Consider the following 24,476-nt stretch of genomic DNA (forward strand, 5'->3'; position numbering starts at 1 on the left):
ACACGTCATAACCAAACGTTATGTGATTGGCTTACGGGTAACCAATGATTTTAAACTTCAGGCTAGCTAAAATACTTTTAATTGTTCATGTTATGTCACAGTCAGTGGATTAACTAATGTTTTTGTCTAATGTAACTAATTTTAATAATGTTTTAGTAAATGCTGAAATTAATAAATGCTGTAGAAGTGCAGTTCATTATTAGTTCATGTTAACAAATTTAACTAATGAAACCTTATTGTAAAGCGTTACTGATTTCATGATTGCTAACAATACATAAAATTTATAACATCAACATAACTAAACATGAATTCCTTATAATTACCTACTTGATTCTCTGTTTTGTTTGGTAAAGTAAATAATATTTAGTAATATTATCATCATTTCCCTATTTTTGTTTGATGTGTTATGCATTCTAATTGTATCAACATCTTTTCATTGGTAATGAAGAGAGGCTCTCTGACCGACTGCTGCTCTCCATCGAGCGAGATATTCCAAATAATTGTGAGGAAGTCATTAAAATATTTAAAAACACTAGAGACAGACGGGTACTGCTTTAAATACAGGTGATTTATTTAATAAATAAATGTAAAAAAAAAAAAAAAAAGTGTCCTTTTTGGTCCTTCCGCCCCTGAGGAGGCCTGTGCACGCCACTGGTCCTTATATAAACACAGAGATGTTTACAAGTGTGTAGGGCTGTAGTCAAGACCACCTTTGTCGAGTGTGTGTCTAAAAGTGGACTGGAACGCAGACAAAAACATTCAGTTTCATAACATGAAGTTTCCTTAATGTCATGTGATGTACTGGAAATCAGTAGCCTACAGATCACCTCTGATTGGCTGACATGTAGATTTGCATAAATTCAATACAAGTATTTAAGAGACAGACTTACACAGTTTACCATAGACTGTAGCAGAATAACACATGCAGTTACAATGGCTTACATCACTCATGTGATTTAAGGATTCAAGACATTACTGTTGTATGATATTCAGCAGAGAACCTTCAGGTTAGTCAAATTTGACTTCATCACAATTAGTGTTAGCCAGTTAAAAATGTGATTACAGTTTTTCTCAATTGCTAAAACACTAAAACACATTGGCTGAACAAAGTTCAGTTGCCTGAACTCATTTAGCTAATTGTGCAGTCTGTTCACAGAGAGAGACAAAGGACAAGTAGGGGTACAAGGAGGAGGAAGAACAAAAAAAATTTGCAAAGAGCAAAGCAGAGTAGTAATTTCTGATCAATTTTGAGCTACTATGATAGTTTTCGTTCATCAAAAGACAATGACGGAAAAATATGAAATATGAAATATGTCACAGGCAAGTCTACAAACAGAATAGCAGTTTATAGATCTCTTTCGAGAACTATATGTTTTGAACAATGTGTTTTCTATTTTTTGGTGTATTGTTTACTGACTGATTGATAGCATATATCATTTTGATCACTTTGTTTATGATTTGAGAGCAGTGTTTGATTTTGAACACAGGTAAAACTTTTGAGGCTAAAGTTTCATTTTGCAAGAGGAGTCAGAGGTTATGTGAATAGCGCTTGAAGATGAGGTTTTGTGTTTAATGTTTTCAGAAAAAGGAGCAAGGTTTCAGAAATTGTGCTTTAGCAATTGAAAAAAACTGTAAGTGAAATCATTAACAAACATGATTCCCACCTTCCCGAGGTGACAATAAAGGTCTCTTTGTAAAATCTAAAAGATTTAAGATTTATTAATTAAAAAATAAAATCACATCACAATTTTCACATCTAGTTGAAAAAATTTATTCGTGACCATTTTAAGGATTTTATTAAAAATGTAGATCACCTGAATTTTTAATGTAGGCTACTATATAGTATATAATTATGTGTATTAAAGGGGCATTCCACCCATTTGAACATTGTTTTTTATTTAAAGTGGGTCATATATGTAGTCGAAATGTAAAATAAATTTTGAATTTGGTGCCTTCGTGACCGAGGAAAGACAAAAAATAACTTCAGGACGCATTTGTATGAAAGACAACAACTCCCACAATGCACCACATTGCACAGCTCCGCAAGCCACTCCCACTAATCCAGAAAGCGCATATCTGCCTATAAGAGAAATCACTCTTCCGTCTACAAGGCTAGCTACCACCAGAGCTTGAAATTCATTTCACATTCACACAAAATGTCTTGGCGAACTCATTAGTGCATTACTCCTCGTTTGTATTTCTTTCGAAAAGGTGAATTATTGCATGGTACCTGGATGTTCAGTCAGAACATATGCGGTGCGAAACTAGGATAGTTCTCAACACAAACGTCTGTGTCCTCATTATGTATTCTTTGCCGCAGATGGACTCTTTCTCTGTGTTCGTAGTTGCATCTTACAGTCTATGAGTTGCATAGTGAGATCACCGGCGCCACCAGTCCGCCCTAACTCGAGTCAGTCCGGGTTCCTCGTCCGCGGCAGGCAGGTCTTCTGCCTCGGCTGCTCTTCGCTATAATGCGGCTTGTAAAGGTAGCCACAAACACCTGATTCAAGCATCAGACTTCCGAAATCCTCTTCTTCTATATCATATTGAGCACTCTCCTCCGCTATTGTCATAACTTTACATCTGTCTCCACAGCGCCTGTTAGCTTAGCTTCAAACAAGATGGAGGATATTGCTTTCAGTTTCAGAGAGTAAAGTCCCACCCACTGATCTGTATAATAGGTCTGTAGCGTGAGCGGGTCCCGCCCCCTGGGAAAGATGAGGAACTAGTGCTTGTAGTCTTTACAGAAATCCACCCTTTTTACACTTCCTCCAACAATAAATAGTGGATTTCTCTCGTCTCAGGGAAAAATGAGAGAATGTTGCACGACTATTCAATAGTATGACTGGTTTTCTAACAATGGACCTCTTAATGCAAATGGGTGGAGTGTCCCTTTAAGTACACATTTGTGAAAGTGATAAACACATATTTTTTAGGTTCTGTTTTAGGCTATATGTTCAATATTTGTATTATTCAAAATTAGTTTAATGTAGCCTATGTTTAGTGGTTCATTTGGTTTATTTAAATGATCAATTTAACACTATCAATAGGCTGTGGAACTGGTATATAAATGCTTCCAGTAATGTGTAATCTGATCAATACAGGCAGCTGACAAGTATGAAACCTGCAAAATTACAAGTAAATGTGAATGATAAATAAACGTAGACTCCCAGATTTCTAGTGACCCTGAGGATAAAAAAAAAAAATATATATATATATATATATATATCCATTACTCACAAAAATCCATTACTGACGAATGAATGAAGTATAAAGTGTATTTTAATTTGAATATGTTTTTAATGTAGTGAACACAGTAAATTAATTTTATGACTGTATTTACCAAAGTGTTTAACCTGTTAAGCTTCTGGACCATTTTTGGGGATTTCCACCTGAATTCGCCTACATAAATTGAAAAGACTCCCATTTCTACGGAGCCCCTAAAGGCTTTTGCGTTCCCCCGAGAAACTTTGCGTTCCCACGCAAAACCTGTTTTGAGCTGTTTTGAGCACCCGCTGGCAGTGTTTCAGAGCTCCTTACGTTAATGGAGCATGTCATAGTGTTTGAACTTGGACTCAAAAAGAAATGCGGTCAGTGCTTAACTCAAGGAGTTCAGTGAAGTTGGCAATATTCACACAATAAAAATAAAATCCTGGCACAATATTCACGCTCCTCAACCACTTAGAATGCCTGGGCCTCAGGATCAATTTCTCCAAAAGCACACTATCCCCCAGCCGGAATATCTCCTCCCTGGGTATAGAAATAGACTCGGTGCGCAGGGCGAGCGCTTGCGTTCCCCTCAAGAAATTCCAGAAGATGCTGGGTATCATGGCTTCGGCCTCACCAGTACTCCAACTAGGGCAGCTGCGAATGTGTCCTCTTCAGCGCTGGCTAAAACCACGGGTCCCAGCTCACGCGTGGCGATCTGGTCACTTACAAATCAGAGCGAGTCACGGCTGCATCAGAGCCCTGACCCCCTGGAAAGCGATCGACTGGTATCGGTCTGGCGTGAGGTTGGGTGTGATCTCGAGGAGAAAAACAATCTCGACAAATACCTCAAGCTTAGGCTGGGTGGCCCTTTACGAGGACAGGCCCGTCTCTGGTCTGTGGTCAGACCCAGAGAAACGCCTACACATAAACTGTCTAGAGATGAAGGCGGTAGCCTTAGCCTTAAAAGCCTTTCTTCCAAACTTAAAAGACCACCACGTCCTGGTCCGGACGGACAACAGGGCAGTGGTGTAGTACATAAACCGCCAGGGTGGTCTCAGGTCACACAACCTGCACAGCATGGCCGAGAATCTCTTTCTCTGGTCCCAGCACAACCTACGCTCGCTGAGGGCGGCGCATGTGCCAGGCGTTCTGACCAGGGTGCGGATATGCTATCCAGATTCCAGACACGATGTTCTCCCAGGGGAATGGTCTCTTCACCCACAAACGGTTCGGCTGCTGTAGGATGTTTTCGGTAGGGCGGAGGTCAACCTCTTCGCCTCAGAAGACAACGCTCACTGCCAAATATTTTTTACAAAAGAACAGAGATTTTTTACAAAAGAACGTGCTCACCCGCGACTGGCCGAGCCGCCCTCTGTACACATTCACTTCTGTCACGTAGGGCTGAAACGATTAGTCGACATTGTCGACAACGTCGACAATAAAAAATTGTCGACAAATATCTGTGTTGTCGAGTAGTCGTTTAATCTCACGTGACCTAATGTAAGAGCCTGCAATATCGCGATTTGACCGCTACGGCGCTGTAGCGCTAGAGTGTAATGCAGCCGTTACAAATGCATTGCGGTAGAAGAAAACAGCGCGAATTATGACGGAGCAGTGTTGCCAACTTAGCGCCTTTGTCGCTAAAAAAAAGCGACTAGCGACAAATCTAGCTACTTTTTTGACAAACCTCAGTAACCTCCAAATGTCGCCAGCACAGTCCTGCGAGCGCGAGGTTTGCTTTCTCCTTGCCGTCACACACCTCTCTCTGCGTCTACCCTGTTCAGTGAATGGCTGAGAGAGGAGCAGCAGCATGAAACAGACGTGAATGAGCAGTGTTGTTTCCACGGACTTATCACTTATCTTTTGTTTTATATTTAAAGAATTTAGTTTGACCATTTTATTTTATTACTTGTGCTTATCATCACTATATACTCACTACCACAGTGCTTTAGTTCACCCAGTTGCCGAACTCTCTCAATTCAGATAATTTAGCACATATAAAAAATAGTCATTCAAGCTCTACTCGTTCTATTGTCTGACAAAAAAATATATAGTAGGCTAAATGAGAACAGCTTTATTGGACATTCGGTTATATTATATTATATTATGTTATATTATATTATATTATATTATTATATTATATTATATTATATTAAAATACAGTATGTGAGCATGATTTTAATGAGAAAAAACATTAGGCAGGCAGAACGCAAGTACGCCGCGATGACGTCATGAATATGCTAATTAACGTATGACGTCATCTAGCGACATTTAGCGACTTTTAGGGGAGGCGTTAGCTACTTTCCTTTGAAAATAGTTGGCAACACTGTGACGGAGTGAAAACGAATCCGAACCTATGATCCGAACTAGCAAGGTGTGTGAAAGTTTCACAAAACTTCAAACCAAGAATACTGTCGTGTGCAATACATGCAAGGCGGAACTTGCTTTTCACGGGAGCACAACATGCATATTAAAGCACAAGACGAGCCGGTGAGAGGTGAATGTTCTCCAGCTGGAGCTATCAGTAGATCTCTTTATTAGATAATGCAATACTACTAATAATAGCAATTATATTAACAATAATAATATAATTACAGTAATGTAATGATTTATTTTTGCATAGAATAAAGCTTGATCGAGCTTAGGAGTCAGGGCTGTTTTTATTATTGTAACTCTATTAGGTATTACGGTCTTATCACTTGCCTGTATTTTGTTCCATGGTTGTTTTTTATACTGTAAATTAAAAGGTGTATGAGAATGTCTGTCAGCTCAGCTCAATTGTCATGTCAATTTAAAAAAAAAATTATTCTTATAATAATTGTTTGCAGATTAAGTTTTTCTGTAATGCAGCTGATATTTTTTTTGTTATTTTTTTCTATTGAAAGAGAACAGAAAAATATTTAACCAATGCTTAGAGAGCATTTGTGCGTGATTTGAGTTGGACAGAAATCTGAAAACTTAAAGAGAATGACCTGTTTAGTTGGCTCAAAGTTCATTAAAACAACCATTTCAAAAGCTGAAGTGATTTTCTTGTTTTATATTATAGTTAGAATATGTATAACTCAGAGTTTTAACTAATTGAAAAAGCTGAATAATCGTTCCAAACTTACTGATTAGTCAGAGAAATAATCGACGATTAGTCGATTAATCGTTCTAATAATCGTTAGATTAATCGATTATCAAAATAATCGTTTGTTGCAGCCCTATGCTACCACAGGTCATCGAAAGGATCAGGGAGTGCAGATGTGCAGTGCTGTTAATAGCCCCCTCTGGAGAACCCAGTTTTAGTACCCAGAGCTGTTACAGCTGCTGGAAACAACCCCATGGCCGATTCCACTGAGGAAAGACTTTACCAGGCATCAGATTGATAATGTGGCCTTTTTGGTTGATATCACTTCACATCTGAATGAACTGAATTTGAGGTTACAGGGCAAGGACAATTCAATTTGTGAACTGATGACAGCTGTCCGCTCCTTTCAGAGGAAACTTGAGGTGTTCAAGGAAGACCTGCAAGGAGACTGTGCACACTTCCCAGCAGTGCAGGAACAGGTTCAGGGACAGAGAGATTTGTCTTCTTTTGTTAACTTTATTGATAAGCTGATTGTAAACTTCAGCAACCGTTTTGACAGCTTCAGCTTTGGAGAGCAGCTCACCATGTTCATTCAGAATCAGAACCCATTTGTGATCACAGATGTCAGGGGGTCCTCAAAGGAAGTCACACGGCACTTTAAATGGGTAAATGCTGGGCCTCTCCAGATGCAATTGGTTGATCTCCAAGCAGATGTGGCCCTGAAAGAGCAGTTTGTAAGAACTGACCCTTGCATTTTCTGGCACCAAATGGTCCCTGAGACAGCTTTCCCAGGTCTGAGGAAAGTAGACCTATACATCTTGACCACGTTTGGCTGCACTACAACTGCGAGGCAGCTTTCTCCACAATGAACATTATCAAAACTAAATATCGTTCCAGGCTCACAAATGAGCACCTTCACATGTGTATGAGAATGGCCCTGACTCCATTCAAGCCCAGGTTTAAAATCCTGGCAAGACAAGCTAGAGCTCAATTCTCTCACTGAGCAAAAAAGTGGGGGAGTGGGATATAAGATGGGAAGAAAGTGATACTCTAAAACTGTTCAATTGTTAAGATGTGTTGAGATTTATTATCTGTAAAATTGGTTGAGACTGCATGTTGAGTCAAGATGTGAAACAGAAAAGGGGACATTTTTCCTCCCTTTATTTTATTTTTCTGAAGTTAAGCACTTTTTTTTGAACATGCACAATTTTCACATTTTATTTATTTTCTTAGTTAAATGAGAGAACATTATACATATCTACAGTCATTCATATATGTTCAGTTCTATGTTATGTGACAATAAATATTGTCAAAAAGTTTTAGAATTTTACTGAATTCATTTGATTTGTCAGTCAGGTTGATTACATGCAAATGATGATACAACTACTAGGCTACTTGAATATATATCACACTAAATAGTTAGACATTATGATCTTCCGGACCTTTGCTTCAAGAAATTTTCTCTAACTGACCTCTTTAAATTTTTGTTGAATACCCCTGCTATATGGTATCACCCAATTCATGGTATCATTTGAAAGCTATCTAGAATCTAAACTTTACAAAGAATACCATCACTTTAGTTTTTATGATACATATCAAATCAAATATTAGCTTAAATATGCATTGGCCCCAGGCAAAAATTTTCGCTTTATGATTGTGAAGAAATAATTATACAAATATTTATTTTTTATATATTTCACAAAACAGTCAAGTCATACAGTATATCACAAGAAAGCTCTCGTTCTAAGGAATTTGGCGATGTAGTTTATTTCATTGTCAGAAAATCATAGATCGAAATATATTCAAAAGAATCGCGCAGTGAAATAGAACAGTGTGTGTGTGTGTGTGTGTGTGTGTGTGTGTGTGTGTGTGTGTGTGTGTGTGTCTCATGGCAATGCATATCCCATGTTGACTGCTTTAAAATGGAATGTTTGAGAGATGCTTCTGGTGTTACATCTAATATGTTGTATAGTCAAGTGTTTTATGGATATTCATAACATTGCTTTTATGTAATGTGGTGTAGGCTATATAGTAGGGTACCTGGTCATATTGCTGTTGGTTATGTTTAACGTGATGATTACGTGCTGCGCGAAAAGAGTATACGATTATTATAAATATACGTAGGTTACTGTAGGCTAATAATAATTGTGCCCTTCCATGCATTTCATATGCCCCCCTTAAGACTGAGGTCTGGCGACGGCACTGCTTCCCTGGACTTGGAAATTTGGCCGCAGAAATGAAACGAGTCAATGTCTATCCATTGGGTGCAGAAGAAAGTAAAAAGAAGGAGGATGACGATGAGAAGAGACAAGTGCAAGGTAAGTTAATTTTTAATAACGTAATTTAAGTTAAGGCGTGGTAACGTTACGCCAGGCGACTCAGGCCTAATATTAATGAACACGTCCTTAATTTAACTGTTAGTTATTATTACTTTATCTTATTTAATTTGCAAGTTGATGTTTAGTCATTAATAGAGAGTAACTATGAAAAAAGTCGGTAGTTAGAACTTGGTGCAGCTGACGTAAATTATGCTGAATCAACATTGCTTACACTAGTTCTGGGAAAGAAAAAAAATAAAAATCTTTGTCTCAATAGACACTTATTACAATAAAAAATAGTTTAATTATTGACAAGGCTGAAGCCAGCTTCTTATTCGCAGCTTTATTGAAAATGCTATCCGTTCCACATTAAATGACGCAAACTTCCGCGTTTGCTGGCTTCTGCAAAGGACGCTCAACGGTTTTTCTCTTTTTCACGTTTTTAAAGGAATTGTGTTACTTTTGTGTCTATTTTCAGAATAAAAGAATATATATATATTTTTAAAATGCAAATAACACTGATATATTAGCGAAAATGGACTGTAAAAATATAAAGGCAAATATAGGCTACACAGTATTCTTTAATTATTGTTCACGCTTTGTAGAAACCCTGTTTGTATTGTTTATGTTTTCAGAAATGAATAATAAACTATTTTGAAAGGTAAATAACAAATAATAATAACACATAAAATGACTGTAAAAATATAATGAGACCTACATTTTTCTTTAATTTTTGCAAATAACATCACTTGAATGCATTTATAAATAAATTGAATAATAATAAAAAAAATTATTACAGATTTCAATTTCACGAGGTAACTAGAGATTATGCTCCAGCTTGGATCCGGCCTCATACTGTATGAAGACTTCAGATGACCCAGCACCTTTGAATAGATGAAACCTACCCCTTCAAGGACTCACAGCAAACTCCCCCGTGTTAAATTAACACTCCTCGGTGTACATATAGGTCCAGCTACAGGGTGTTAAAATTAACACTGAAGCAGTGTTGAAGTTAATGAGATAATTAAGTGATTAATTAAGTGATTAATTAAGTGATGATTAGCCATTAGTGGTGACACCTGATGTTAATAAGAATTATTGAAGGAAAGAGAAACAACAAGAACAGAAAAAAGAAACTGTACTTTCTGATGTCATCTCATCTCATCAATTTGCGGTGCTATTTCACGGCAGCCTCAGATTGTGCGTTAAAGTGGACATTATTCCATTATAGTAGAGCTACTACTCTAACGAAATCCAAATTTTAAGCAGTTTTTACTGTAGAATTATTTTTGCATGAATATTTTAACTTGACATTACACAATGCACAAAATAACCGCTTATTGCGCCTTCAGCCCAGTTCAGGAGCTATTTCACGGCAGCCTCGGAGGGTGAGTTAAAGTGGACATAAGCCCATTATAGTAGAGCTGCTTCTCTAATTAAATTCAAATTTTAAGAAGTTTTTACTGTAGAATTATTTTATTATGAATTTTTTAACTTGACATTACACAATGCACAATTCGCGGCGCTGTTTCTCTGCAACCTCAGAGGGTGCGTTAAAGTGGACATTATCCCATCATAGTAGAGGCACTACTCAAACGAAATCCACATTTTAAGCAGTTTTTACTGTAGAATTCTTTTTGTATGAACTGCATGTAACGTGTAACAATGACACTGTAAAATGTTTTTTTTTTTTTTTTACTGTAACGTCAAAAAGTGTTACCTGTTTTTATTAGATTTATGTATTTTATAACTAAACATTTTATATACACATCTGGCTAATGATTGTTCGCTGAAGTAGTGTTTTTGTAGTTGGAATATACTGTATAAAAAATAAATACCAACTCAAACTAGAATCTTTTGTAGAATTTTTAATCTCTTTGATACACCAATATAGAAGAATATGTTTAAATCACTTTAGAAGGAAGCAAAGAAATTACTGGTCCAACTTCTCCCTCTTTTTAAAGTGTGGAAAAGGGAAAAGAAGTTCAAAGATCGAGACTGCAGCAACACCTGTAGTATATGCAACAACTTTATTTAAGATTTTTTAATACTAACAGTTTTAAGCCGCCTAGTGGACACAAACAGTTAGTGCTGTTTTAAAATTGACAAAGCATTCAGACAGTAATAAAGTAGATGTAGAAATCTTGCAACTCTGTAATCTTTACTTTTACTGTTTCAGTGAGTGTACTTTAATAAGCAGTAAAATAATTGTGGGCAATCATGTTAAAAGAGGTACAGATGAAATGTGTAAGGGTTAGATTGTATACAGTTGCTGGTTTGCGGGTGGCAATACTCCATTATTCACTGCAAGGCAGGGCCCCAAAATTATCCTACTTAGGGCCCCCAAATTTACAGAGCCGGCCCTGTGTACAGCCATGCATTTCACCCTTTTGTTTGGTTTATTCTAACCAAAATTCAATGACTACCCAACGTTGGAGCTTGACGTCAAACAAACATTGGATTTAGACATCAACCCGACTTTCATTTTCAACCAAAATCCAACGTCTGACCGACGTTGTAGTCTATATCCTGTGCCTGCTGGGTAGACAGGGCTTTCTTCTTTGTAGACCATGCAGTTCTCAAGTGCCAGGGGGTCCGTGAAATAATTTGCTATTTGAGTGACTTAGGCCTATATGATGTTGTTTATTCATTTTTCTACCTCAGAACGAAAAACGAAAAATCGAGCTGATTTTTTTGTTTTGTTTTTTTGAAGAAAAAAAAATCTAATTTTTCTACTTTCAATATTAAATCCAAAAACGACGAAACGAATGATACATGGATTCTTAACAGACAGACAATCTTGATTTTCATGGCTATTTATTTCTGAAACCATCACTCAGAAAGTGAAAGTAAAGTTTAGATTTCTGGAGCTCAAACATTGAAAATGGATGTAGGCTACTACATGTATCTGTAAAAGAACGTTCCTGTGCCATGTGTCATTTGTTAAGACCTATTGCACAAAACTTTCAGTTTCTGAGAACAATGTGTTTGACATCAACTTAATGAAAAATCTAAATTAACGTGAACACAATATACACACAAAATTTAAGAATGGTACCGGGTTCGAAAATCTTCGTTATAATGTTCGTGTACGTTCTTTTTATAGCTAACTTCTATAGACTGAAATATTGCAGTGATTCCAACATTGCTGCACTTCCAACTCATAGGTGCAAATGAACCTCTACAATTGATCCAGAATGCAAGCAGCATGACTGTTCTTCAACAAGCCCAAAAGAGCCCATGTCACACCTCTGTTCATCTCTTGCACTGGTTACCAGTTGCTGCTCAGGTCACGTTCAAGACATTGGCTACGTTTACATGCAAACAAATAATCGGATTGATGGCTCAATCGGACTGAAAAGCCTTCATGTAAACACCATAATCGATCCGATTGAGCTCAAAAAGTTGCTCCGTCTTCGACTGCAAGAAGAACTGGAGCGTGTCACAAATGAAATTAAACTCAGCGTTATAGGCAGATAGCAACATTGTTTCGGTCCAGATCCGGCCCACATCTGGCACATGTGGAACACTGATCTGGCCCACATGCAGCGTGGAATAATGGCAATTGACTGGACCGCTCCTGTTTGCCAGATCTGGGCCACAAGCAGGCCATAGCAATGCCACATGTCAGCCAAGAGCAATGAAATAAACCAGAACTGGACCTTATCTGAGCCACAAAACCTGTGTTAAATATGGAGTCATCTCATCCTTAATAAGCCTGTTAACATGCAGAATCACTGAAGAAAAGAACAGAAAAAGAGACGAGCAGAAACACAAGAACTACAACTGACAAAGCCTTAGATGAAATCACCTGAAGAGAAAAGAAGAAAGTTTTTTTTCCAAGGCAGAGGAGGATTATTCAACAATGGGCTAGGGATGGGTGGGGCACGTTCGGTATGCAATGAGATTACCGCTTTTTATTTTCGGTTAGGTTTGAATATCGCTACACCACTAATATATTTATTATGACATGAAGTGTCATGTTTGTGATTTGTATTCATCATGTAGGCTATAGCTTCTAATCAATAAATGAAATCAGACTTGTGATTTTATAACATCAAATTGCTGCTTTATTTATTCAGAAACACAAGAATTTTACTTTTCATTTTATTAGTCTAACAAAAATATTGCTCCCTAAATAAATAAAACTTACTGGGTGGGGCAGGACCATGGGAGGTTGTTGCTGCCAGCTAGTGACTGTTGACTGGAATCGCACACATGAGTCATTCTGTACTCACGTTCAAAAGTTCAAGGTGGCGATCCAAAACAGTGAATGTAATAACCATACAGACAATAGTTCACCTAAAAAATGAGGTGACACTATCGCTGGCATTCAGTGCACATACGCGAGTCATCAAAGGTGCATAATGAAGTGCATAGCCCACTAATTCTGCCTTTTGTGTTCCACAAATTAAAGTAAATATTATAAGTTTGTAACAAGGGTGAGCAAATGACAAAATTTTTGTTTTTAGTTGAACCCTAAAATCTTCAGTGGTAATATTTTACAAACTAGTGCCGTTTTCTCTCTTTCAGATTCACCTGAAAACACAGAGAAGGGTGTAACTGGAAACAGCCTCTGTGAGCAGTCGACTGACGGTTTTGAATCAAATGATTCAATAAAGGTGAAAATCACAGAAAAAAAACATTCACAGAAAATCTTTAGATAGGTTTTCAGGGTGTTTCAAGTTTCCATTTTCTTCCATTATCATGTGTCACTGTACATCACGCATACTGAAGTTCTGTGAAGTCTTGTGCATGTGTATTTTCAGAAAGAAAGGCTTCAGGATTTAAGTAAAACAAACAACAACACAATAACTTGTTTGGGACAGATCTGAGATGACAGCTCTTAATATTTTATTGTCCCTGGGAGGATTAATTGGAGAGATAAACCCATGAATGTCATATTGTACTCAATGAACAAACTTGGTTTAATAGAATGTATTTTTCTTTTTAATCTTACTTCACCTTCAAGTTTAAAATAACTTTTAAAAGTATAGACACAATCACATGGCCTTTCACATTATCAATACTGAATATGATTGCATGTGAATGAAACAAAATTAAATAAATATATTATTATTGTGTCTATTAAACAGAGAGAGAACTTCAGTTCAGATCAAGACCTTCTGCAGGAAAAGACTGAAAGTCAAGAAATAAAGCACCTGTTTCACAGACTTCATCTTGACAGGAACAAAGAACTGAGAGCTGCAGATGTTCTTCAGATAACTGAACATTCATTACAGTCCCATGAGTCCTGTGCTGAAGAGGAACTGATTCAGACTTTCCTACAAAAACTACTGATGATGGACTACAGAGCAAGATACATTCATGTTAACCCTCTGGGGACCAAGGTGTTTTTGGGGCCCTTGAGATGTTCTGACATGCCTTGACATTTGTGCTTTTTTCAGTTATTTATAAACATGTTAATGACAAAGGTGTAAATTCACTATATATAGCACAAACAGGGCTACCATAATATGCGAGCAACTTGTATGTAGATGTTTGTATTTTTAAGAGAATAATGTTTATGCGTGGTTATTGGAAAAAATAAAAATGAAAGTTGCTGAATTAAGACCACAAAACACATATTAAATATGTGTCCACAAGACTTTTGACCAATGGATGTGGTCCCTTTGAGTTCTAGCTTCAAAATTATATGAAAATAGTCTTGCTTTATCGTTCACAAAAAAAAAATACATTGATTTAAATGGTGTAAAACAGGTTTTGCTTGGAAAGCCAATATGCGAGGGGGAGGAGTAGTTCACACCCACTCTGCATAATGACTCTGCCTAATGAGCCATCCTTTCAGGTGTGACACTGACTGAGCCACAATGCAAGGACAAAGGATGTATTTAGAAGAAGACTTATATTGACCATTTAAGATTTTTTTAAGATCTCTCTTGTAAATATGTTTTGCTATTTTATTAAAAATGTTACAATTACAACAATAATTACAATTTCAACAATATTTCAAGTGTACTCTTTCTTTGTAAAAAAGAAAAAGAATAAAGATTATAGGCCTACATTTTATCATATGTATTCATTAGTTTGAATATAGCCGCATTGGAACATCTAACATCTTAGTCTATGACTTTATTTTTGACAAATATATATATATATATATATATATATATATATATATATATATATATATATATATATAAAACGTTAGATATGAGCAGAAATAGCTAAACAAAAGCTTATTTTATGTGGCAGTATATTTTACAGTAGCCTAAAAACTGTACCCAAATCTAGTCAACAAGTGACTGACTGTAGCGTTGTTTTTATGAAATATTAGGGCATATAAATGCTCATTTGCAGTTTAATACGTTGCTTATACAAATACATTTTATTTCAACATATTCCAGTCGATTTTTACTCATCTCAGTAGGCTATAGCAAAGCAGTTTATTCTTTCACACACAGACGCGCGATTTATATTTAGGCTAAACAGTCTTTACAAATATGTACCCTTCATTCATCTCACAGAAAGGCGAGTCATATTATAGAAATGCGATTCATCTTTTTGCGGTTTGCATAGGCCTACACTAACGTTATTCCATAACGTTATTCCACACTTGAGAAAAGAAAACAGCCTACCTCACTCCTCAGCGGGATCTGCTCCTCATATCAGGATATATTGTTCCTCATATCAGCACTGTTCTGAGGAGTCTTTTCTCCATAAGGTAGGCTATATTATGCCTCACTCGATCGCGACGCGCTTTGTTTACAGCTGATGTGGGCGTTTCACAGATCTTCAATAGTTCTCAGAATTTGCGTTTATAGCACGCGCTCTCCGGGGAGTGGTCACATTACTGTGAATTAGCTCGTAATGAGCTCGACTGGAGTCGCTCTCTTTTTATACAGATTACAGAAGATGAGAATATTTGTTTTTTATATAAGTTACTTCATTTAACAGATGCGATCTCAAGCTTTATGCCCGTGGGTCTGTTTGCCTGTTTGACTGAATTTTCGCGGAGTTATAGATCATTTTCGAACGCGTTTCAAATGGGAGTTTACTGACAGTAGCCCCGTTTACATGCACACTTTTTTGCTATTCTGATTGAGATCGTTCTGATTGACGGATTCCGGTTGACTGTTTACATGGGATGTTATCTAAACCGATCTGGTGTTTACATGTGCTGACGCTTTCAGTCGAAGTCATTTTCTGACATGCGCACACAGCTTGTCTGACGGATCTGGAAGCTCATTATTTCCACGTTTTCAATCCTGTCAAGATGGTGCATCACTTAATTGTCGCGTTTAGTTGTAGGCATCAGACGCGTTTCCACTGTCGGGCCAGTGCGAGCCATAAACGGGCCGTTTTATTGTATTGTGTAGGCTATTGTTCTTTGTTAATTATTGTCTTGTTTTGTAGCCTATTTGCATCAGTTTTTCATTCTCATACTCATATCACACTCATGATAGCATATAATTAAATATAGGCCATCATTATTGTAAAAAAAAAAAAGAAGAAAAAAAAGGAAGTTTTATCAGAAAACTGATCGGAAAGAAATCACTGGAAACAGCCTGATCGATCGCAAAACAAGAGCGACTGTTTGCTGGCATTTTTGTTGTTTAATTGAATTTTAAAACCCAAGAATAGATGTTTTACCACAGGTTTACAATAAAAATCGATACATTTATCATAATGAATTAATTTGTGTCAAAATTGCACACTAGTCACAGAAATAAAGTGGTTTACCGTTTATGACGTTTGTGAACGTTTACAAAAGAAAGAGGACACAAAACTTATTCGCGTCTGTTTCTGTTTATTTGGTAGCCTAGTAACAGGACGCATTTACATCACATTTAGAAAGAATGTTCATTTCTACAAATATGCCACCAAAAATATGACCTGAGGAGCTTTAGCACTCTCTCCCAGAAGGATACAGTTATATTTTCAGTCAGAGAAAAAGAGGATAGTCCGAGACATAGGCTACTGAAAGATAAAATAAAAACAGGATTATGATTTGTCTGATTTCTTCAAGCGTACATATTTTCCATGTTTACTATGGTAATGTTTAGCGTGCATAGTTTTTTTGCATCGGGTATAAATATTCCTACCTTATACGGTGATCAGAATCCACATCAGATCACAAACAGAAGGCATTATGTTAGCTGACAGAATTATCTGGCGCAAAACCAGGCATGCGCAGAAAGACGTACGCTCAAAGTAATCGGAACAGCTCGTTTACATGGTGTAATCTTTCGTTTGATCGGTTCATGAAAAGGTTTATTCCACCCCCTTCAATCCGACTGAAATTTCAATCGGTTTGAGCATTTTTATTCCGATTGAGGTGTTGACATGGAGCATTTTCATTCTGATTGGACTTGCACCTGGTTATAATCGGAATACAATGCTACATGTAAACGGGGCTACTGAGAAGGCAGAAATCGCATCATGTTAATTTTTCTTTATTTGTCAAAAAGCAAAACACTTTATTTTTATTGTGAGTATACAGAAAAAAAATAGAAACTGAACAGGATCGTTTGATGTATTACACGAAAATGAAAGATCAAAATTAACAGAGCATTTAGTGTTTATTTTCATTGCTAAAAAAAAAAAACGAGCAAAACGCGCGGGCGCGTTTTTGGTCCCCAGAGGGTTAATAAGGACAATGAACATGATAATATACAACAAAGAGACACTGACACATCTGAAGACATTGGTGATATATTCCAAGCAGTGTCATTGTCTAACAGAAGAACAAGTCAACCTGATCGCATTCACCCGATGGATGTTCAGATGGCCGTATTTCATTGTGCTGAAGGTTTCCTGAAGCAGATGCTGGTCACTAAACTGTCCCAGTGTCAGTATGCTCTGCCTTTGCTTGTTCCTGATCCATTCACACAACAGATTGAGTTTCCTCTCTGGACATTCAGACAAATCAACAAGAGCTGGAAGACGAGAAACACAAACAATGAAATCTTCAGTCAAACCCAGACGGTCTACAAGGCAAAAACATCAATGGTGTCTTTCTTCAGGTTTGGCTCTGTGTCCTCATCCAAGTCTCATCTGATGAACAGTCTGATCAATGAGAAACACAACACGTTTTTCCACAGGAACTGCCCAGGCAGCAGCAGAACCAGAGTCCTGATGGATGGAGTGGTGGAGATCGCCTGGTTCTGCCCCTCTGGATCATATGATGATAAATTCACTGACTGTGTTGCGTTCTGTAATCTGCACGGTGATGCAGGAGACCATGAGAAACAGCTGCAGATCCTCACTAAAATGGCCTCAGTCAATGTTGTTCTTCTACCAGGACTTCAGAAAGATGACAGAAGTGCAGAAAAGATCCAGAACCTGTTCAGAATCACAACGCCGCTTATTTGTCTTTTTACAGAGGATGGATCTACTTTAATGAAGATGAAGAAAGGGAAATTTAAGATTGGTCTGAAAGACAGAAATCAGTCAGATGTATCTGAAGAACTCAGAAGAGCTATAAATAATTGTCTCTCAGAATCATCTTCCACTTTCAGACTTGAAGATGTGTCCAAACACTCAGACATCAGAGTAGATGAGGAAGATGAGGAATACTGCAGGAGAGGAAGAGAAGCAGCACAGCAGATGATGAGTTTACTGGAGAAGAAAGATCTGACAGAAATCAAAGAATCATTTCTGCCCTGTCAGGGAGAACTGTGGCATCAGTGGAGTCAGAAGAACAAAGAACTACGTAGACCTCAAGGAGAAAATATAGAAATGGAAACAAGTGGAAAAAAAAACAGAAATGAAGAAAATCCGTGAACAACAGCACGAATCTGGCATCAACAAGTTTATGATGTTCTTTATTAAAGAAATTAACTTACATGCTGAGAATAAGATGCATTTCCTTAAATGGCTCAGAATCCTCTTGGATGAACACACATCTACTGACCTTTCTGCTCTTCATCACAAGTATGATGAAAAGTGGTCAGCAGTTTTAAAACTGAAAGAGAACAATAAAAAGCCTGAACAATTCAAAGCTGAACAAACTGAACTTGAGAGAATATCAGAAGAACTTCAAGCTGCAACCTTTGGTCTGGAGCACATCATGAGGGAGATCGGTCAGATCTATGAATCATGTTCATCTGTGAAGAAGAACAAGAAAGACCTGCAGTTTCACTTCTCTTCTCTCCCGAGTCTTGCAGCAGAGATGATGATCTCTGGATTCCCACTGGAGCTGATGGATGGAGATGCTGCTCATGTTCCTCTGGTCTGGATCTCTGCTGTTATAGATGGACTCTTTCAGAAACTGGGAGACCAGAGAGTCTTTGTGCTGTCAGTTTTAGGGATTCAGAGCTCTGGTAAATCCACCATGCTGAATGCCATGTTTGGACTCCAGTTTGCCGTCAGTGCTGGCAGGTGCACCAGAGGAGCTTTCATGCAGCTGGTCAAAGTGTCAGATGAGATAAAACCAGAGCTGAACTTTGACTATATTCTGGTTGTTGATACTGAAGGTCTTCGTGCTCTAGAACTGGCTGGGAGATCAACAAGACATCATGACAATGAACTGGCCACATTTGTTGTTGGTCTTGGAAATCTGACCTTGATCAACATCTTTGGAGAAAACCCATCTGAGATGCAGGACGTTCTTCAGATTGTTGTTCAGGCCTTCCTGAGGATGAAGAAGGTCAGACTAAATCCCAGCTGCATGTTTGTGCATCAGAACGTTTCAGACGTCACAGCTGGAGAGAAAAACATGGAGGGAAGGAGACGACTGCAGAAGACACTGGATGAGATGACAAAACTCGCTGCTAAAGAGGAAGTCTGTGGTGAAGAATGTTTTAGCGATGTTATTAAATTTGATGTTCAGAATGATGTGAAGTATTTTGCTCAGCTCTGGGAAGGAAGCCCACCCATGGCACCACCAAACCCAAACTACTGCAAGGACATTCAAGAGCTAAAGAAAACTATTATTTTTCATGCCTCAAAATCACATAGACTGATACACTTAAAAGGTCGTATCTCTGGGAGGCTTTACTGAATGAACAGTTTGTCTTCAGCTTCAGAAATTCTCTGGAGATTTCAGCCTACAGAAAACTGGAGACTGAATACAGCAAGTGGTCCTGGAGTCTTCGCAGAGCCATGATGGAAACTGAGAACAAACTACACAACCAAATAGAAAATGAAGCAATTCATAAGGTTGAGGAAACTGATCTTCAAAGAGAACTGAAGAAGACAAGTGAAGATGTGAAAACATCAATGTCTGGATTCTTTGAGAAAGACAAAGATAAAGATATACTGATTCAGTGGAAAACATCATTTGAAATCAAAATCAAGGAGCTTCAGGAAAACGTTGTGAGAGAAACAAAGAGGAAATTAAATGAGATTCTTCAGCAGCGAGACCTGAAGAAAAAGATTGATGCTCAGAGGAATCATCACGAAAACACTCTATTTGAAAAGAGCAAAGAACTTGCCTTAAAACTGAAAGATAAACCAAATGATGAAGAAACAATGAAGAAAGAGTTTGATTCCTTTTGGAAAGAGAGTGTAAAGAAGATCATCTCAGACACTCCTCCAGTCAAAGACATTGATGTAATGAGAGATGTGAGAGAGATCCTTAGTGATGCCTATGGAAGATTTTCTGTAGATCAAAGGATGGAGAGCAGTGATATTTTCTCTGTGCCCAGTTTTTCAGATTATGTAAAAGTAAAAAAAAGTGGATTTTTCAGATCAGCTGCGAAGTTTGTTAAAAAGGATGACGTTCAAATAAGATCATTGGTCAAAGACGTTGCTCAGCATACAGACAAAGAGATTCAATCATTTAACATTTCAAAGATGGGCTACAACAAGAGCTGCATTCAACAAATCACAGATTACATCAAGGCAACCATAGAAAAACATGAGGAAGGACCAGTGAAATATCTGTTCAAGAATGAATTCTTCATGGATTTGGTTCTTTCCAACTGTAAGAGAGCAAACAAGATGATCACTGACCAACACAAGATGTTCAGGGAAGCCAATGATCCAGTAATATATGTTGAAAAGAAGAGAGAAGAGTACTATAGTATTTTCCAGAAATACTGTAATGGAGCAACATCAGCTGCCATTATTGGTGAGATCATCTGTCTGAAACTTCAAGAGCCCATTGAGCAGAGTGTCATCAAGAAGACGGCGAGAGATTTGTCAGATGAAATGAGATCAAACTGTGAACCACAGAATGGAAACAGATCAAACCTGGAGAAACACATCCTGAAGACACTGGCAGAAGAGAAGGATTTTGAAAAATACATGAACTACATTCATAATACCAGAGATCACTTCAATAGATTCATTAGTGATGAAGTCAGTCGGTACATCACTGATAAGTTCAGTGTCAGTGTTTTACCCAAGATGAAGGAGAACATTGAACTCCTGCAGCAGAAGATCATGAAAGCAGCTCATAAATCTACTGAACATGTTCAAGAGAACAGTGTAGATGTTGGTTTGTGGTTGAAGAGTTTCACACAGCAGCTCTCAGATGTGCTGATCTTCTCTGGAAAAGACCTCACTGGAGTAAATCATGTTGATGTAGATGTGAAACTCCTAGAAGATGTGATAACGAAAGAACTTCCTGTTATAATATCTGACATCAGCCGTGACATAGACATAGACACATTTAATGAAAAACTGGACCTTAAGGAGAGACCAGATGAGCTTCTGATTGATCACTTCTGTCAGTGCTGTTGGGTTCAGTGTCCGTTCTGTGGAGCCACCTGCACCAACACCATAGAAAACCATGATGGAGATCACAGTGTTCCTTTCCACAGAGTGGATGGAATTAATGGATGGCAGTACAGTACCACAAAGAATCTCAGTGCTGATTTTTGCACAACTTTAGTAACAAGTGGTAGAAGATTTCGTGTATCTGGTGTGAGTTTTCCATATAAAGAATACAAAAGCGCAGGAGGAGTTTATGCGAAGTGGAGCATCCCCTCCGATCTCTCTGAACTGCCCTACTGGAGATGGTTTGTGTGCATATTCCAGAAAGATCTGGAAAATTATTATAATGAAAGATTCCAGGGTAATGGTGAGATTCCAGCTGAATGGAGAAAGCACGAAAAACAAGATGCGATTCAGAGTTTGGATAAATGTTTTGGAGCTTATAAAAAATAAACTAATAGACAAAGAAGACATAAACCCCCTTTTAAATCACTTATGTAAACTGTAAAAACAAAACAAAAAAAACCCAATAAATTACTGTCAGCTATGGCTGCCAATTTGTGCCAAACAAAAAACGTAATTTAAATACAGTGCAAAAGACTCTTACAGAAATTTTGATTAACCTCTTTAACAGAAAAACAGTTGTTTTACAGATATTTCCTGAATTTTTACTAACAAACACATACACTGTAAAATGCGAATCTCTTGCAGTTAACGACATAGATGAATTAATGTGACCATATCACTGCATCAGCAACTACACAATTACAACAATCTGTTAAGTAAAGCAACATGCAGCATAACATCCATGTTTCTCTGCTCATCCTGAACTGAAGCACATGCTCTCTTCAGCACAATGGTGACACACAAAACAGACCCAACAGAACATTAACTCTCAATATCTCAGTATCTTCACCTTTTTGAGAATTTTTTTTTATTATTATTGAGAAATAACAGATTGAAAATAATAAAGTTTGATTGACAGTGTATGATTCAATTGAGCTCTTGATCCTCGTCTTTTTAACATAAGTGTTTCTCTGGCCGCTTTAACTGTGTGTTTCTGATGCACATTTGTTATTAAAAAATGCAATAGAAACTCACATCAGATGATGCTGGTTGCTTTTTAATAATCGTATAGTCATCATGTAGTGGCCTGATTTACTGATACCAGCTGGAGTCTAATATCTGATTAAATCAATTAATATTAGATTTTAATTTTGCATGCCAATACTGCTGTTGAACATCCTGCAAGTGCTGTGATACTCTGATAGATTTTAATATATCATAATACAGAAACTGTTTTTACAGGATCATATAGACTCACACAGACATCAAGAATCAGTGTATGAATCTCAACAATGGTTACAATAAAAAAATTCAGATAAACTCTGAACGTCAAAACAATCTACAAAAGTCACAAAAAACTTTGTTGATTGTCACCATTGTTGAGATTCATATGTTGATTATTGATGTCTGTGTGCATTAATTAAAAGAAAGTCACAGCTCAAGACATTTTCTGTTAAATGTATATATTTTTTTTTTTCAGAATACCAATTGTCATAATACTGATGCCACAATATCACAAGGGTCATGTGAAAAATCATGTGAAATTATAGTCTCTATATAAATTATATCTAAAATTCTATTCTCTATATATGTTATATAAACTAAGCTAATATACTCAGAGGATTGACTCAAAGTCATATCAGTGAATCACATAACAAACGTTTATCAGAAACACAGATAAAGCAGAGAAAAGATTATGCTAGAAAGTCTAACATAAAGAATTATTTAATTATATAATTATTTATCATAAAGCCATCAACATCTAAACTTCTGTTCATTAAAAAAAATAAAAAAAATAAAATCCTTTTAAAAAGTGAAGATTCTGAGATATTGAGAGATCTGTTAGCGTTTAATGTTCTGTTGCTGCCAGTCATTTGAATTAATTCAGGAAATACCTGCAAAATAACAGTGTATTTCTGTAAAACATTTAAGGAACATTTTTGTTAAAGTTTTTTGCACTTTATTTAAATTAGGATATTTTACTTAACTCATCTCAATGTTTATTAATTAAAAAAACAAAGGGTTTACCAAAAGTGCTGTACAAACAATAACATAAAAAAACTAAAAACATTAAAACACAACAAGATCATAGAAACTTAAAAATAACAGCTCTCATTCTGAATAAAATGCCAAATTATAAAAAAAAGTTTTAAGACTGGATTTAAAGGCTGAAAGTGATTGGGCCTGCCTAACATATAGGGGCAAGTTATTCCAGAGCTTCGGGGCCGCAACCGCAAAAGTACAGTCACCTCTACTTTTCAGCCGTGCCCGAGGGACCACCAAGAGTAGATACTCAGACGATCTGAGTGCTTTTGATGGAGCACACAGCTGTATTAAATCTGTTATTAAATTAATTTTATTTTATTTTTATTGTTTTGCTGCCAGTCATTTGAATATTTTATTATGTAATTGTTTTGTAACTGTTTTATTTTTATTTTATATGTGCATCTGCTTATATAGGATATCACCTGTTTCTGCTTTTTCTTCTCCTGTGTTTTGATCAGGAGATTCAGTTCTCTTTCAGAAGACGCGTAATAGCACCTCCTACTAAGATTTTTTTATTTTTTTATTTACATACATTTGTTTGTAATTTAAGAAAACAGAAAAACACAATTTTTCAGTATAAAAATATGAATTACTATAATTTGGCAATAATATCATAACACTTAAAATAACAGCCGAATTGTTAATTAGCACATATTCTTTGTAATTTTACAGAGTTTTTTTTTATTTAAATTTAAAAGAAAAGAAAATGAACGTACAAAAATCAGTTATTTTCCCAGTCATTTTTCATTTTTCTTTTTACAGTGTAAAGAACAATCTGAAATATAAACATACAGTACATGTAGTTAGTTTCTGGGAAAGAAGGATTGGAGCAGCGAGCCAGTTCACATGTTTATTGTCTTTTCAAAAATAATCAAACAAAAATAAAACTCAACACAAAATCCAGCTTTTCAGCAGTATTCTCTCATTTGAGTTCAAAAATAATTCCAGTTTTTGCTTTTGACCCTCTCTGCTCAATCACACTCTTGTTGCCGGCTTTATTCACTCTCTCTCCGCCTACTGAAAGATGAAACAGCTGTTACTATTTATCAGTTGACTCTTTCCTTACAGCTTGTCCCGGAGTTGCATTCTCCCATATTGCTGACTTTGCTCGACCATCCATGCCAATATATTTACACACTCAA

General features: G+C 36.9%; 1 pseudogene across 1 annotated transcript; it reads left to right on the plus strand.

Moving 5' to 3' along the window:
* Nucleotides 1–900: 900 nt before the first annotated feature.
* Nucleotides 901–21,675, plus strand: LOC307171357 (interferon-induced very large GTPase 1-like; annotated as a pseudogene). The gene is made up of 5 exons (XR_013824119.1): nt 901–1,007; nt 8,463–8,598; nt 13,132–13,220; nt 13,695–13,928; nt 17,218–21,675. The product of XR_013824119.1 is annotated as an interferon-induced very large GTPase 1-like (transcript).
* The last annotated feature ends 2,801 nt before the right edge of the window (nt 21,676–24,476 follow it).

Source organism: Squalius cephalus (genome assembly GCF_949319135.1).
Source record: "Squalius cephalus genome assembly, chromosome: 1".
Taxonomy (NCBI): Eukaryota; Metazoa; Chordata; class Actinopteri; order Cypriniformes; family Leuciscidae; genus Squalius; species Squalius cephalus.